Source organism: Montipora capricornis, chromosome 13 (genome assembly GCF_036669925.1).
Source record: "Montipora capricornis isolate CH-2021 chromosome 13, ASM3666992v2, whole genome shotgun sequence".
Classification (NCBI taxonomy): domain Eukaryota; kingdom Metazoa; phylum Cnidaria; class Anthozoa; order Scleractinia; family Acroporidae; genus Montipora; species Montipora capricornis.
The window spans coordinates 5,844,656-5,859,068 of NC_090895.1; the positions used below are offsets into that span (position 1 = coordinate 5,844,656).

General features: G+C 41.1%; 1 pseudogene; it reads left to right on the forward strand.

The window, feature by feature from the left end:
- Nucleotides 1-4,377: 4,377 nt before the first annotated feature.
- LOC138029802 (ras-related protein Rab-38-like) lies at nt 4,378-5,974 on the forward strand (annotated as a pseudogene).
- Nucleotides 5,975-14,413: the final 8,439 nt, after the last annotated feature.

The following is a 14,413-nucleotide window of genomic DNA, read 5'->3' on the forward strand; positions in this document are numbered from 1 at the left end:
GAGCTTACTCAACCAAACTAAATGAAAAACAAAATCATGATATTCAACTTCCTAAACAAGGGAGCTCCGGAGTATCTCAAACATGGGTGACAAATTATTCCTTAATAGACCACTTTCGATATATTAAAATTCAGTCATAAACAAAAGTCATCATCTTGAGGCTCTAGGGAATAAAGTCATACAAATCCTTATATTTATTCCCTTATGAAGGTTTTCTTTCAGCGAACTGTAACTCTGTTTTGGCTAATGCAAATAACTCTGCAAGGACATGGAGATAGACACATTTGCAAAATATGCTGATCCCCTTGGGAACCCCCTGCTGGTGTACTAAGCTGAAAACAACGTAAATAAAGTGACAATAGAAATATGGTTGGCCATTCGCTTCAAAATTACGACAGGGCATATGCCGGTTTTTCTGCCGCGTATACTTGTTTAAATACGATACGTATGGGCTTTGAGCCCATATATACGGCCATTAAGATCGCGTATACACGCGTTTTTAAATGGCCACATATTTGCGTGAACTTAAGGACGGTGCCTACTATTGTTATTGCGCACACGTTCTGCGCATCTCAAGATACTCGGATTTCCTATCGGTGAAGCTTACTAATACAGGGATTTTTTTGCGCGGTTTAAAACTTACCGGAGAAAGCAAATCTTAGTAAGTACTATTAGGATCCAAAAAGAAAATTGGGGGCAAGCATGCATTTTTCAGAGATAATTAAGCTTCAGTTTGAGAAAAAACACCATGCGTGGCTTTGTATTTTAAAGCTTTTTACAAATATTGTTTATTATTTTTGAAAAATGCGTGGTTATCCCCCAATTTTTTTTTCGAATTCAATAACACTTGTTAAGATCTACATTTCCCGCATAATCATAAACCAGGGCAAAAATACTTTTGAATTAGTAGGCACCGTCCTTAAGCGCGGGGATATGCGAAATAAATGCCCAAATATTCGCGTCTTACAAGGGCCCATATATCCTGGTGCTAAAATGCGCGTATATGCGGTAAAATGCACGTATATGCGGGTCTCGCAAATCACGTTGTATATGTCAGCACGAGAAGTGCCTTTTGACTGCATGGCTGTTCGTGTATGATAACACTGAAAATTACTTTAACCAGAAAATCGTCAATATGGCGCCAGCAGTAAAATGCCTTGTCTTCTATCTGCTATTTACTGTCTGTTACTGCTCTACAACATTTCTATTACAAAAACATTTCTATGTTTTACTTTTTTGTCACGATCAAAGGAGGAAAGCTGTTAATCTTAACTAGTGGCGAAAAATTGTTTTTAATATAAAGAAAAGATTGCAATGCATCTAGTTGTCGAAAAATTCTAAATTTAGAGCCATAACCTTCTTATATTTCAGTGACGCACAGAAAGTTTCATCGATGAAATGATGTATGAATTGGATCATATATATGAAATGCGGATATGAAATCAAATGAAGCTCTGATCCTCGCAGTTATCAACGCAATTTTTGCAATTGCGTAAAGAAGACTGAAAAATTCAGGATTTCAACGGGGTTTGAACCCATGACCTCGCGATACCGGTGCGACGCTCTAACCAACTGAGCTATGAAGCCCCTGGCGTTGCGAGCTGGTCATTTGTGGGTTCCAATGTTCCCGTAAGGAATGAATCAACCATGAAATGATATATGAAATGGATATATAGAATGATATATGATATATATGAATATGATATATAGAAAGTTTCATCTTGGCCTTCTGATCACTTTCCAGCAATAAAAAATAGGGGTCACCGAGTTTCTGAGATACATGTATGAGCAAATAAATCCAAAATATAGGGTGTTTTTTCTGGGCTTTCCCATTTGCCAAGGTAACGTATTACGTCACAATAATGACGGCACCTTGTTCAGCAATAATCGTTGTTTCATGTGGTACCATATTTACGATACATACATACATACATACATACATACATACATGCATGCATGCATGCATGCATGCATGCATGCATGCATACTTGACAGCTCCCCATAGGGGCTTTTCAGGACCAATGAAAGACAGTTAACGAAACGACGGAAGAGAAAAACAACAACAACTCTTAAGAATCTCAACTGGCCGGAGGTAAACCAGTTGCCTATTTACAAGTGCAGCTCGGAAGTTTAACCTTGGAACAAATTCAACGAGTGGTCAGAGCCGGCATAGGCGTAGGGGCATTTTTGCAAGGGGGGAGGGGGGGGGTGAACCATTTGCCAAACATTTCTTACAAGTTGCCCGAATTTTTACGAAACAGTGGAAAGGAAACGAGGGTCATACGATCCACTAACAATGGCAAACATATGAAGTGAAAATATTCTTACACATGAATCTATCATATGAACTCAAAAAACACTTTAAAACTTAAAAGAAATAGCTGTCTCTTCCATTTCGATGGCCGAAGGTATCAATGATACGATCCATGTCATTGTTGACTACAGAGTTGGAATGTGTCCTTTCAATGTTAATAAGTACAATGTTGCTGACAAGTTGTTGCCCCATGGTGCTGCGGAGGTAAGTTTTCAATCGGCGCAACGCACTGAATTGATCGCTCTGCTGAACACGGTGTAGCAGGTATCACAGCAAGGATATGCACCATCATAGAAAACTCTGGAAACAAATTAAATAGATCATTCTCGTGCATTGTCTCCAGCATTTCTGAAACAGTCATGTAGCCTTATCCGCGCACACGACGAAAAGTCGCACACACTTTCTGCTCCGCTTCCAGAATCTAGTCGTCGATGTTGTAAAACTTAGCAATGCAGGAGAAGCTTTGTTTATCAGGTGTTTCACTGTAACAGTTACAGATATTTCCAGAAGCACAGAGGATATACTGGTCATTTCTGCAATACCTGACCTGAAGCTCAGACAGTACGTTGTCGATGGAAGCATAGTAAGTGATAATAGGGTGATGCGATTCCGGTGTCAGCTGCGTTTGTCGTTGCGCTTGTTCACCTACAAGAGCTTGAAGGCAGCGCGATGGCTTTTGGCTGGGTGCCCTGGCCTCTCGTAATTCAAACTGAGATTTGGTCAGCCACTTCTTAATTTTCAGACCGATTGTTGATGCTATCTGCCATACGCTGTTGAAACTTTTTTAGTTCCGACACTGGCGTAGGGTCTGAATGGTCATGTGGGAATTTCTACGAGCGGAGATGACGTCAACCGTCTTCCCCTAAAGATATCGACACAGATTACTAGTGTTGCTCAGGATTACTTTCAGCAAACACAGTCCGGAGATAAACTCCCAGTCACTAATGGCGGTCAACAAGGCTCTGCTCATAGAGTAGGTTTTCGGATCTTTGTCTGAAGACAGCGTGAGCAGGGCTTTTACAATGCGTTCCACTTGCTCATGTACGGCTTTTATGGCTTTTCACCGGCATGACCATCGAGTGGTACTCAATGACTTCAGCGTCAGTTTCAGATCCTCACCTTGCACTTCTGTGTCAGTAAACAGGGCGTGTCGATTGGGACTCGCTTCTAAGAAGTTGTACAGAGCCTGGATAATCCTCAGAGTATTTCGCAGTGGTTCAATCTGTGTCATAGTATCCTGAAGTGCGAGGTTGAGCACATGTCCGTAACAGTGGACGTAGATGCTGAACGGTGTTGATGTCGAGAAATAAAATAAAAGCCAATCAAAACTTGTTGTTTCAATGATGTAATGATCGGTGGGTAATAACCAATGAAATCATTTTCCACACATTCCAGAAAAGTCACGTGGTATTGAACACGATTATCAACTGTAAATCAAAGACGCTCCTTTCCGATTTATTATTTTTTTTCGGAGAGCGGGCGGCTGTACACACGCTATCGAATCAGCGGAGTGTGAATCTTCGTCGGTCATTTTGTAGTTTCCTTTAAAAACCGCTGACCTAGCAGCCCCAGAGGGGAGGAACTGCTCCTTTTTCACAGGAAATTCAAATTCAATTCACAATTGTCTACTGAAACATTGTAAAAGATGGAAGCAGGGCCAATTAAAGCACTAAAAGCTGCCCCGATATCTAGAAAACTAGAAATTGCTCAAAATGCAAAAACTTGCTCGATACAAAAAAAGTTGCTCGAAATACGAAAAGTTGCCAAAAAGTTGCCGACCAACTTGTACCAAGCCCTACTTATGGGCCACCGTACAGTTGTCAACTCCGATTCACATGTACAATATTATTAAAAGCACCTAAATTTAAATGAGAACATTTAAATTCTTAACAACAACCATGACAATCCAAGAGGACCGTATGCAGCCGGGTAGTGGCGTTCTGGGCCTTTTCCCACCCCTCCCCTCCTCTGATCTGATCTGGCCGCTCGGTCAAGTCGTGACTCACACTAAGAGAACAAGCAGTAACGCGATCAAGCAGTAACGCGATCCACACTGAGCGCAGTCGACAGGACTTGAACGATTTTGTCTACATCTGAACGAAACTCTGAGTTGCTGCTGGAAAGACTGAATTCAATCAAGGATTACAAAAAGTTTAAAGGGAACTTTGCATGTACCCATGTATGGTATTATAGAATCATGCTGCTGAAGAGAGCGTTACGATGAATAGTTTTTGATCGACCCGGAAGTAAAGAATAAATTTCTGTGTTCTTTCTCAGTTCATGGCCACAATATACGAATTGCCAGAGGAGGCTAATGAGGAATTTCTAAAGACACTAGGAAAGGAAGTGGAGATGAAGACGTTCAAAACAAACGCCCCTATGGAACTGAACAGTAATGGTGCAACGGAACTTGTCAAAATATTTGTGTTGGAGACTATACTGGTGGATTGCGAACCAAGAGCATGTTTGTCAATGACTATCTCCAAAAGAAACCTCCGCGGAAGTCTTATCGGTATACAATTGGTGTAAATTTCGCCTTCAAAATAATTGAAAAGTGGCAGAGAAGTAAAGAACATGATCCAATTGACATCAGGTTACAATTATGGGACATAGCAGAGCAGGAACGGTTTTCACAGATGACAAGGATTTACTTTAAGCAGAGCGACGGGGCCTTAGTATTCTGGGGTCCGGACCATCCATCTTCACTGGGAGGAGTTACAAAATGGCTAAGAGATATTAAGAAGGCCTGCCCGTCGATTCCTTGTGTTCTGATCACCGATAACACAGGGAAGGAGCCGCGACAGTGGATTGGACCTGGCAAGATATTTGAGAGTGAGTTAGCACTTGATCAGTTCTGTAGAGATCACGGGTTTGTGAACCATTTTGAGATCACGTCACGCGATTGGGAATCCGGTGAGAGAAGTGTCTTCGGACAAGCTGTGAACTGCCTTCTGAACGCAATTATTAAGATGTAAATTAACAAATTTGTTTACTGCAAAAAATAATTGCCATGTGATGATAAATGAAGACAAATAAAGCTGGGAATGTTAAAGAAAATCGACACAACTGATGTTTACTCAACAAACTAAATGATATACATAATCATGATATTCAACTTTGTAAGCAAGAAAGCTCCAGAGTATCTCACATGTGTGACAAATTATTCCTTAATTTTGTGGTGAAATTTCAGCGTTAATTTGTAATTTCACGTGTGAAATCATTTAACTCCCTCAAGAGGTCAGGCCGTGCCTGACGAAATATTGGTAAATCAAAAAAATATATATCCTCACAGCCGTACAACCAGCCTTCTAGTATTATTTTGTTTTAAATCTACAAATTATTTGCTAGTTAGATCTCCCAAGATCCGGCGCTTCCACTTTGTTCAGCTGGGACTTCCATAAAAAAATTGTCTACAATGTTGCCAAGGCAACAAAATGCCACTGTGTATTTTGTTTGTTGATATCGGGATTTGTTACCCATGATATCGGAAAATTATTTGATTTTGGACAAAACGCGCATGAAATTATTCCCTAAGTTCACTCGTCACGATGTGGGTAGCCATAAATAATACAGTAACATGGGTGACAAATTATTCCTTAATTTTCGGGCAAAATTTCAGCGTTAATTTATAATTTCACATGTCAAATTACAATGTTGCATGGCAACTTTTCCCGCAGTGCCACAATGGCGTCCAGGTTTGAAGATAACGCGCGTCTTATGAACGTAATTTGTTACCCATGATCTTAATAGCTAATCAAATGGTGGTATACTTGTGAAACTATACTATACTTGTACTATACTATACTTTAAACTATACTTGTGGGACATTTAGTGCTGCGGGTTTTGTCTTCGCTGAAAACATTGTAAATATAGTGTGAATAGAAAAGGTTTTCCTTGCATCCCTACTATTTGCGAAAGTGAGGGGGGAGGGGAGGGGGTGCTTATTGGAGGAGGGCTTTTATTTGCTATTTTGACCGCGGCATTCACCCTGATCTGCGATGGCACTGATTACAACCTTAGGAAAGTCTGATGATAATTTGGCTCACCAGAAATCCAATATTGAGCACCTGGAAACAGTGCTTCACTTGTCCGCTTGCCAAATTATGGAATTATCTTCCTCTTAAAGAAAAGAGGAAATCTTTGCCTCCCCAGATCCAGAGGTCTCAATATGGATGTCTCGAAAACGAAGACCCTGAGACCCTGAGACACAGAAAACTCGAAAAAGTAACCAAAACCCTCAGTTTGGCTAACCCTAGGCTTAAAGTTGGTTTTTAGGCCTAGAGTGTCACAGGGTCAATATATACATCCAACGGGAAGTGAAGATGTCCGGCCACACGTGGAGCGTGGTTACTCAGTTAAATATGGCGGATCACCCAGCTTTCAGTTTGAAACAAGTTGTAGGGAACGAAGGACTCCAAACTCTCTGGGAGGTAACTCAAAAAACCAACTTTAGGCCTATTGTTATGCAAATTGAGGGTTTTGGGTTACTTTTCCCAAGTTTTTTAGGGTCTTCGTTTTCGAGACACCCGTCTCAATAGCATCAGGTCTCATTTTCATTATGCAACACTTTATTTGTTGTATCTATGTTAAACACTACACTGCTTTCTTGGAAACCAATTCTATGTAGTTGAAGAAACTGCGAGTCTTTTCTTGTCTTGTCTTATCTTAAACTGCCAGTTTAAACTTCTTTATAATTCAGTTGAAAGTTAAGTAAGATTCACGTTCAGAGGTCAGCATCAGGTGAACAAATTTATATCACAATTGCACATTTCAGCACCCTGCACACAGCCTCACCCCCAAAAAAACAAGAACATAACATCGTGTTCTAAAACACTTCTATGTTTTACTTTTTTGTCACGGTCAAAGGAGGAGAGCTGTTAATCTTAACTAGTGGCGAAAATATTGTTTTTAATATAAAGAAAAGATTGCAGTGTGTCATATTTTTTGTATGGCAGAACTTGTGAACTTTAATGCTCGAACAAACACAACTACAATCAAAATGGCGGGTTAACAATTTGCGCGTGTTTTTCCTAGATGCCACTGCGCATGCGCGCTAGATATTGGAAAAGGATATGATGCAATAACCGGAAGTTATGATAAACTACGACACAGTGCATCTAGTTGTCGAAAAATTCTACATTTACAATCATAACCTTCTTGCATTTCTTCGACTAAGAACCTTTACCGTTAGTTTTTGAATTATCAATGTCACGCAACAAAAACATAAAATCGAAACCGTTCCATGAAATAAGGCAAAAACTTGGAATGTTGTAGGAGACATATTTATAAATCATCTCACAAATTCTCAGGTCTGTGCGGTACATTGTTTCTGAGTTGTTTGTCGATGCGTTTCGCGCAATTTTACAGAGATTTGTATGTAGCTGCCATGTTGGTGCACCACGGTTGTGCACCAATGCGGCCAGAAATCCACGCGAACATTTGGAATTCACTTAGCAATGAAATCGCTTACGTTTTGCTCATGAGATAAACTACATGTGTATGAATACATCTCCAAACGTACTTGAAACGCTCAGACTGCTAAGATTCATAAGCATACACATTTTTCCAACCAAATAACTGTATCGTGGTGTCAAGCAAGGTGACAATTTAGAAATCCAAAATGCTGTATTTTCCAAACGAAAGACGTTATGGAACTTGAATCTTGAAAAAGAGGTTTATTTCTAGGTCATCTTCAGCCTCCCAAAGATTAAAATTCAACACACCTCTCGGCTTTTATTTCAGAATTTGATGACGTCACTGTAAAAAAAACATTTATAGAACCGTTTGGTCTGTAAACTGGGGGGGGGGGGGGGGATGGAACTTATTGAAATCCTCTCCCCTTCCCCTCAATTGACGGTTCGGATGGTTCTGTTTTGACTAACACTGGAGAGCTGAGTTAAGTGACGCACAGAAAGTTTCATCTTGGCCTTCTGATCGCTTTCCAGCAATAAAAAATAGGGGTCACCGAGTTTGTTTCTGAGATACGTGTATGAGCAATTTAAGCCAAAACATATTGTTTTTGCTGGGCTTTCCCATTGCCAAGGTAACGTAGTGTGTCAGAATAGCGACCGCATCTTGTTCAGCAATAATGGGTGTTTCATGTGGTACCATATTATTGCTGTTACGTTTTACAATGTGTAGTGCCAATCTTTCTAATGTAATTTGTGATAATCCTGATTTGCATTAATTGATATTTTTCCGTCACGTAGCAGAGGCCTGGTTTTAAGCGGCATGCATTTGAAGTACCACGTAACCATGGTTTGTATATGGTGATCGTTTAGCGAGTGAGGCATTCTACGGTCAGCCTTCGCCACGTGCACAAGTCCTGTTTCGTTTATTGTCCTAGAGTGGTTTTCAGTTGAGCGTCAAAAGTAATTAGATAATTACTTTAGTTTTGTATTACTTCACTCATTGATGGGTTCAAAGTTTTCGCGCCACTTTTTCAACCAATCAGAAGTGAAATCAAAACCAAGCGTAGCTCGCGCGTGCACATTTTCCCGCGCTTTGTGGCGGCTACTTGTAATTACTTCGAGTTTTGATTGGTTTACTGGATTGCCTCCGTCCTTTTTGATTGGCCAAAGTATTTACTTTGGTTTTGGTTTTACGACACTCATTTGAACACCGCTCTATCAAGTTGAATTAGTGTGTAAAACCTTCGTTAGGCGGTAGATGATAGCGTTCATTTACATTGTAAGCTTTATTCCGCGCGCCCACCATACCGCCAAAAAACGTTATTGCGCGTGCCTACAATACCGCCATCTACGCCGGCTATAAGTAGCTGGAGTAGTGTCTTTCAATTAGAATACCCTAGAAACCCAAGGGTCGCACCACTGCCTTGGTCAGGGGTACACGTTCTACGCGGAGGGCTTTTCTGGCCAACGCTCCCAGATATCGCCTAGTATTCGGTTGAGTAGTGGAGGCAAAATAGAGAGTGTCTCTCCAAAGTGTTAAAACTGGTTAGAGCCACCTTAATTGTCTCGGTTTACATGTTTTTTCCTAATCCATGGCTACGGAGTATAAATTGCCCGAGGAGATGGATGAGAAATTGCTTAAGACTCTAGGAAAGGAATTGGAGACGAAGACGTTCAAAACAAACGTCCCTGTAGAGACCTCAATAATAACGATGGAGAGGAATTTGTCAAAATTATTTGTGTTGGAGATTGTGTTGGAGATGGATTGCGAATAAGAACCATGTTTATCAAGGATTATCTCCAGTTGAGGTGTCCAGGTCTTAAATATGAACGTTTTTATTAAAAAAAAAGATCAAAAAGTGGCAGAGAAGTGAGGAACACGACCCTATTACAATCCGGATACAATTATGGACATAGCAGAGCCTGAACGGCTTTCACGGGTGACAAGGGTTTACTTTACGCACAGCCCTGGAGCCTTAGTATTCTGGGGTACGGACAATCCATCTTGACTGGGAGTAGTTCCAATTTGGCTGACAAAAATTAAGGAGGTCTGCCTGTCGATTCCTTGTGTCAACATCACCGATAACATAGGGAAGGAACCAAGACAGTGGATTGGACCCGGCAAGATATTTGAGAGTGAGTTAGCACTGGATTAGACCTGTGAAGATCACGGATTTATGGGTCATTTTGAGATCAAGTCACGCGAATGGAAATCCGGTGAAAAAAGTGTTTTCGGAAAAGCTGTGCACTGTCTTCTCAAAGAATTTTTAAAGATGTAAACCAACAAATTTTTAAACATTAAAAACTGTTTACAACGGTGACTGATTTACAAAAACAGCTTAAAAAGTATTTTTCATGTTTTCAATTAATTGTAATGAGAACATTAAGGACCTTTTAATATGAAAATTTCAGATGTCAACACCACCCCTTCCCAATTACATTTCCCCAAACTACAACACATAAACACAGAAACACTTTCGCACAAAACATCTCTGCATTTATTCTTCTACGCCATACCTATCAAAGATTGCAGTCATTTGACTGGAATAGGTTCAAAACTCGAGTTTTTGGAGTCTGACAAGCCCCAAGCCCCAAAATCGCAACACAGCTGGACTACGAGGAAAGGAAAAACAGAGAGAGAGAGAGAGAGAGAGAGAGAGAGAGAGAGAGAGAGAGTGAGGAGAAAAGAAAAAAAAACAATGGTCCGTCTTTATAATGGATTTTTTTGCACCAGGATGTATGAAAAAGTAGTCATTCGGCACAGCTCAGCGTGTGCCCTTTAAATTTTCGTTGTAAATGTTGCAGATCATCCATATGTATTTACTGGCGTAATCCGTTCTTACGTTAAGCTTATGCATATAAAATCAACTGAAATGTCAATTGCTGGTGTTTTTGTGGTGGGCTAGGTATCGAAGAGCCAGAACATTTGCGCATGCGCTTACGGAATGTTTGAACAAGAGAGAAAAACGCAGTACCTCCAGACACCGGCGCTGGAGCGTCGTACCAAACGAGTCATCCCGGGATTTCGGCCCGTGCGATCGCTTTTGGACGCAGTTGGCCCTTCGCTGCTTTCTGCTACCGACCTTGCCTCCCGGTACGGCATTGAGGGAGAGATATGTCGGCCCCTAAACCATATGTGACAAATCCCACGCCTAGTCACAGCTCCAAACCGCCCTTGTCGAGTTAACGTAAGAATCTGATGGCTCATATACTCAAGGGAAACCCGTTTTATCTGCCATATGGTAAGCACTGGAGTCGCAGATTACAAAGTGTGCGCACGCGCCCTGCGAAAGATAACATACATACCTGCATAAACTTTATTTCATCTCGAATTTCAGAATAACTACAACAGCTAATACATTTACAGCTAAAAAAACAAAGCGTAAACAGGTACATAACTAAATACACAATATTTAAAGATATGTTAATTAACAAGAAAAGCCGCTGTACACCAGTAAACTCAGTGGTACGCGTAAAATCAGGTAGCGCATTTCGCAACTTAGCTGATACGTTAGAAAAAGAACTAAGATCATAACTGGTTGTTTTAGGTCTATTGAGAGACAGAATGTAATTTCCGCGAAGATCATGCATAAGATTTTCAATGCGCGTATTGCATAGAGATGTAGAGTTTGACTTAAGTGGTAAGAGGACAGGTGATCTGCAAATATAAATTTCGTTATTCTCTAATTTACATTATACCGTTTCTTTGACACGAGCTAGATTACAGCGAAATGAAAGCACAACTTTCTCGCGAATTTTCTGTGATAAAAACTTGTTCAGAAATCCAGACTCTACGTTAACAGCACACACCAGGCCTACTCCTGAGTAACTGGCTAGAAATCGTTTCCTCTGATTCGATGAGGGCCAGTCTCGTGCTTCTTAAGTTGCCTCGCTCATGCCCAAAAAGAATTCTGGGTAATTCTGTCATTCCATAACAAGGTAAGACTCCCGAATCTCATTTCATAGTTTTTTTTCATAAGTGTCGGGCCACCCAGACCTACCAGCAAAATAACGCATCGATTGAAGGTTTTAGCTTTCAAAACTTGCCCAGATTGTGTCAGTAGGTGCTGGAATTCGTCCACAGAAAGGCTACAGAGACAACTTCACTCGTGAACCGCCATGTTTACAACAGAGCATTTTAGGCGTCCCAGTCGGCATGAAACCATCTCTCGCCTCTGAGACAAGACCAGACACGCACTGTTCTTACGTTACGTTTATGCATTTAAAATCAACTGAAATTTCAAGTGCTCTTTAAAAAAAAAGAAAAAAAAAAAAAAAGAAAACAGTATGCATTTTTTTTGGCTGGGATAGGTATCGAAGAGCCAGAACATTTGTGCATGCGCTGACGGAATGTTTGAACAGGAAAGAAAAACGCAGTACCTCCAGACACCGGCGCTGGAGCGTCGTATCAAACGAGTCATTCCGGGATTTCGGCCCGTGCGATCGCTTTTGGACGCAGTTGGCCCTTCGCTGCTTTCTGCTACCGACCTTGCCTCCCGGTACGGCATTGAGGGAGAGATATGTCGGCCCCTAAACCATATGTGACAAATCCCACGCCTACTCACAGCTCCAAACCGCCCTTGTCAATTTAAGGTAAGAATTAGATGGCTTATATATTCAAGAGAAAAGTCATTTTATCTTGCCATATGGTAAGCACTGGAATCGCAGATTACAAAGTGTGCGCACGCGCCCTGCGAAAGGTAACATACATACCTGCATAAACTTTATTTCATCTCCAATTTCAGAATACCTACAACAGCTAATACATTTACAGCTAAAATACAAAGCGTAGACAGGTACATTACTAAATACACAATATTTAAAGATATGTTAATTTACAAGAAAAGCCACTGTACAAAAATGCGACCTTCGATTCTCTTTTAAAACCAGTAAACTCAGTGGTACGGGTAAAATCAGATAGCGCATTTCGCAACTTAGCTGATACGTTAGAAAAAGAACTAAGATCATAACTGGTTGTTTTAGGTTTATTGAGAGACAGAATGTAATTTCCGCGAAGATCATGCACAATATTTTCAATGCGCTTATTGCATAGAGATGTAGAGTTTGACTTAAGTGGTAAGAGGACAGGTGATCTGCAAATATAAATCTCGTTATTCTCCCATTTACGTTATACCGTTTCTTTGATACGAACTAGATTACAGCGAAATGAAAGCACAACTTTCTCGCGAATTTTCTATGATAAAAACTTGTTCAGAAATCCAGACTCTACGTTAACAGCACACACCAGGCCTACTCCTGAGTATGTGGCTAGAAATCGTTTCCTCTGATTCGATGAGGGCCAGTCTCGTGCTTCTTAAGTTGCCTCGCTCATGCCCAAAAAGAATTCTGGGTAATTCTGCCATTCCATGACAAGGTACGACACCCGATTCTCAGTGCCGAGTTTTTTTCATAAGAGTCGGGCCACCCAGACCTACCAGCAAAAAAACCCAACGATTGAAGGTTTTAGCTTTCTAAACTTGCCCAGATTGTGCTGCTTACCATGACATCTGTGATGCAATCCTTCTTGAAGCAGCTCTTGAAGAAATAGGCGAAGGAAAGATGGTCGTGGGAACTTGCCCAGACGAGCAGACGCGGATCGCACGAGAGCACAATCACCAGGCTACCAGAGCAAAGGAATATTCAACCCAGATTCTTCAAATGATTGATGTGGTAGAGCAAAAGCGACAAGGCGCTATTGCGGATTTTAGTATAGAACCGAACGCAACACACCGACCGGATAAGTGGGTCGCAAATGAAAAATCGAAAAAGCGTCAACGCACTGACACAGCTTTCAGGGAAGACACAGTTTTGGTGGATTCTACATCCTCCGAAAGCGACGACTGTGGTAGCGCTAGCCGCTCAAAAAGAGGAGCAAGATATATACGTAAGAGAAGTAAGGCCTTTGAACAGAGCTTCTCTCAAGCTCGGTGGTCTAAATTGCTTCTGTCCTCATACAAAAATTCTGGCGAAGATATTACCTGTACCGTTAAAAGTATGAATGACATGTATGAGGTGATAATCTCACGATCGCCATCATGCTCTTGTCCTTATTTCCAAACAAGGGTAAAGTATCAACCCAAATCTGTAAGCACATAATTTGGGTGTATATCAAAGTTCTTAACATCTCCCACGACAATTATCTCATACAGCAAACTGCTCTGAAACGAGAAGAGCTTCGTACTATCGTTGAAGAGGCACCTGAAGCCATTCCTGGTACTGCTGGATGTGCGCCTTCAAATTTCACACCATCGTACACCGATGCCAATAATGGAGTTTCAGTCTCGACGTTTAAGCCGACTCACACTTTCACGTCAACGGTTGAGGGGCGTACCACCTTTCAAGTTACAGCTGAAAACAGAACGAATGAAAATAGACTGAGAGCAAGTCAAGGTCAAATGAACTTGTCCCTAGGTCTGTCATTTGGAAATTTCAATCATTCATCGTCCTCGACAACCACAGTAACACCTCAGTCATTTACAGGAACCCAAGATCATGACATGTCAGCAACAGCGATTCAAGGGAGGCCCTCATTAGCAGGGATTTCTGGCTCCAGTCAGCAACGTTTCCCCTCTCGCTTGCCACCTGACAGTATGAGTCCCTTTCTCATCAAATTTAGGACAGGAAGAATAAGAAGCTGTGTAGGATGCAAGCGCGACTTTCCTACATTTCTAAATGGGTGTGTACCGAA